Genomic DNA, 3,929 nt, shown 5'->3' with positions numbered 1-3,929 from the left:
AGGATAGGCCTACATATGTATTTGTATGTCCTGCAAATGGACATATGGTAGAGGACCCAGGAGGCAGAGCTATAAAAACGTATGCACCCTAACCGAACACCTTTAGGGATTGAGTCACTGGGCTTGAGGGTTTAGGACTATAGTCTTGGGGAACATATAGGTCAACTGGCATAACACTGTCCACAAAGAAAATGTTTTACATTTTGTTGTGTAGCAACGGGAACCTTCAAAGCTTGCAAGCAGCCATATAAGATACAATAATTGGTTTCTTCCCATCCAGAGCAAAGAAGAGTGAAGAAAATCTAAGACTCTAGGAAACAAATGGGCCAAAGGATGAATGGACCACATAAACCATAGTCTTCACTAGCCTGAGACCAGAAGCACTAGATGATGACCATCTACCTCTACTGACCACTCTGATCAGGATCACAACAGAAGGTGCTGGACAGAGTAGGGAGGAAAACATAAAACAAAATTCAAAACCATTTCAATATAAAAGCCAGACTTACTGGTCTAATAGAGACTGGTGGAACTCAAGAGACATGGCCCTTAGATATCCTTCACACCCAGCATGGAACCCATGCCTGGGGAACCCCTTTCAGCCAAACAGTAGACAGGTCTAGAAAGTGAGCAATGTGCTCCTCAGAACAGTCAACCACAGGAGACCAAGAGGGCAGGATTTTCCCAAATACAAAGTTCAAAAGTGGGAAAGAAGGGTGAATGGAAATGGGGAACCCAGGGAGGAAGCGAAAAGAGTACAGTTACATTGAAGGGCTTGCAACTAAATGTCACAAAACTTAATATGTATGAATTGTTCAATGGAAAAGTAATTTGCTCTGTAAACTTTCACTCAAACCACAATAAAATATTCAAAAAGAAAAATTGGCAGTTAGACACTAAAAACATCACTGGATTGCCTTCTGAGACAGATTCCAAAGCACAGAACCACAGACTTTCTTTCCCACCTCCTCCTGGAGCTTACCTGGTCCTTCATTGTGACCTGGGTGGACCTTTGTTCATGGAGAGGAGACTCCGACTGCCCTGCCACTTACCAGTGAGGAGCCTCAGACCGACGCCTTCCCTCTCTGAGTCTTACTTTGCTCATCTGTCAAATGCAAGCATGCACATGCCCACCTTCTCACATAACATCGTCAGGAGTCCTAAGCATCAACAGTGGATGTACAATGATCTGTAAATTCCTAACTGCCTGACACCTGTGAGAGCCTGCGGGGTGTTTGATCACAACAGCAGTTACCTACATGGAGCCCTCACTGTGTACGGGCTCCGGGCTCAGTACTTCCCTCAGAGCAGCCCAGCAACCTGTTACTGTTGAGCTGACTCCAGTTTGAGTCAACCCCCATGTGTGTCCGAATAGAACTGGGTTCCCTAGGCTTTTCAATGGCCAGGCCTTCCTTCTGAGGTGCCTCTGGGGAGCTTTGAATTGCCAACTTTTCAGTTACTCCAATAGGGAGGCACTTGCAGATAGGCAACAGGAGGGGTTACGTGATTTGCCCAAAGTTACACAGACATGAATTAGCAAGATTTACAACCCCTGCAAGCAAGTCCTCTGCCTTGCCATTGGCACCCCTAGCCCTGCCTTCTGACCAATGCCACTCAGCACTGCAGCAGCCTGGGCACCATGGTTTAGCAGACAGCAAAGGTGAAAGGTTCCAGAAGTTTCTGCTTGGTCAAGCCTAGTCAACAAGCCAATGTATGTTGTTGTTGCTGTTGTTAGGTGCTGATGAGTAAATTTTGCCTCAAAGCAACTCCATGTGACAGAGTTGGCCCAGGAGGGTTTCTTGGCTGTAATCTCTACAGAGGCAGAGAGCTTCTGGGTGGGTTCAAACCTGTAACCTTTTGGTTAGTAGTCGAGTGTAGAAGCATATGCCAGCAGGGCTCCTTACCTAGTGTACAAATACAGTGAGAAAGAAAGGGGGTGGGAAATCCTTTGGACAAAGGAAACACTATGATATAAAAACACCTTGCCAAAGCCACAAATATTTTGCAGAAAAATCTCCAGGGGGCTGGAGTGTGGGCCCAAACATAAAGGAGGCATTTAAGGGGGAAAGCTGGCTTCAGGGGCTGGTAGAGGCAGAACACACATCACTGGCAAACGCTTTTGGTCAGAGAAAAACAATCATCTATCAGGTTTTCCCTTTGAAGCAGGGGTGGAATCTGGAAGCTGTATAATTGCTGTTAGCTGTCCTCCTGCCAAACTGCAAGTCATGGCAACCCTGGGGAGTGCAGTGGCTCCACAGATGAAGCACTGGGCTGAGAACCGCAAGGTCAGCGATTCACGTCCACCAATTGCTCTTCAGGAGAAAGATGAGGCTTTCTGCTCCCACAAAGACGTGCAGCCGTGGAAACGCTTTATAAAGGGTCACTCCGAGTCCAAACAACAACAACATGGCAGCCTCATGCACAATGGGACAAAAGATGCTTGTCCTACACCATCCCCGTGATCAGCCGCAGACTGAACAGTTGTGATCCACAGTTTTTGCTGACTGATTTTAGAAGTCAATCACCAAGTCTTTCTTCCTAGTCTATCTTGGTCTGGAAACTCCACCGAAACCTATTCATCATCATGAAAAAGTCTGTTGCTAATGAATCACTTTTGACTCAAAATAACCCTTATGACAGAGTAGAACTGTCCCATAGGATTTCCAAGTAGACTGGCACATCTTATGGAAGCAGACTGCTATATCTTTCTCCCATGCAATGACTGGTTGGTTCGAATCCCTGGCCTTTCTGTTAGTAGCTAAGTGCTTATCCACTGTGTCACCAAAGCTCTAGTATCATAGTAACATGCAAGCCTCAACTGACAGATGATGGCTGAACATGAGCTATCCTGGCTGGGAATGGAGCCCGGGACTCCCACAAGGAAGGGAAGAATTCAACCACTGGACCACCAACGATCTCTCGGAAATGTTACCCATTGTAGTAGCAACTCAACAAGTATTTGCTGAATGAAGATACAAATTAACATATATATTAAAGTAACACATGTGGAAAAATACATCAAATAAAAAAGTAAGAAAAGAATAAATGCAGAATCTGGGATAAGAGAAGGTGGGTTTGGGCTGGGTACCCAGGGCCTTTGGTATTTCTGGGTCTGGGTGTTAGAACTCACAGTGCTATAATTTACCCCTACATTCATCTTATAAATATCTTCTGTACCTCACTAACATGTAACAAAGCATTCCCAATGTGGAATACATCAAGATCCTAGGAAACATCTGGATCTCAGCACTTGCCCCTTCCTAGATGTAGAAAGGATGCTTTGTCTCATTGCAGCAGTTAGGGATGATGAAAATCACCGTAGATGTTTTGAATGGTATGTTTTATGAACATAGCACTCCACATTTTTATAGCATTGGCTGTTTGCATTATTGGGTTTAAACTTATAAGTAAAGAGCACAGCTGCCCTAGAGCAGAAATATTAAAACCCAGAAGATTTGCCTTCATTTATCCCTGCCTCTGACCAGCTGTGGGACCTGGAACAGCTATTTAGCTTTCCCAGGGCCTCTGTTTCCACGTTGGGAAAATGGGAGAATGATATTTGTACTTTCTGTGTTGCCCGACAGTTGTTTATCAACCACTATTATTTGCGTGGATCATGACAAGCTATGGACAACATTGCGAAGTATGAGTATTCCAGAACACTTAACTGTGCTCATGAGGAACCTGTACATGGACCATGAGGCAGTTGTTTGAACAGAACATGGGAACATTCAATGGTTTAAAATTAAGGAAGTTGTGTGACAGGGTTGTATTCTTTCACCATACTTATTCAACCTGTATGCTGAGCAAATAATATGAGAAGCTTAGTTATATGAAGAAAAACATGGCATCAGGATTGGAGAAAGACTCATTAACAACCTGCAATATGCAGATGATACAACTTTGCTTGCTGAAAGTGAAGAGGACTT

Source organism: Chrysochloris asiatica, unplaced genomic scaffold, assembly GCF_000296735.1.
Source record: "Chrysochloris asiatica unplaced genomic scaffold, ChrAsi1.0 scaffold00075, whole genome shotgun sequence".
Taxonomy (NCBI): Eukaryota; Metazoa; Chordata; class Mammalia; order Afrosoricida; family Chrysochloridae; genus Chrysochloris; species Chrysochloris asiatica.
The sequence above is the reverse complement of the archived record's forward strand: the minus strand, read 5'-3'. Positions refer to the sequence as shown.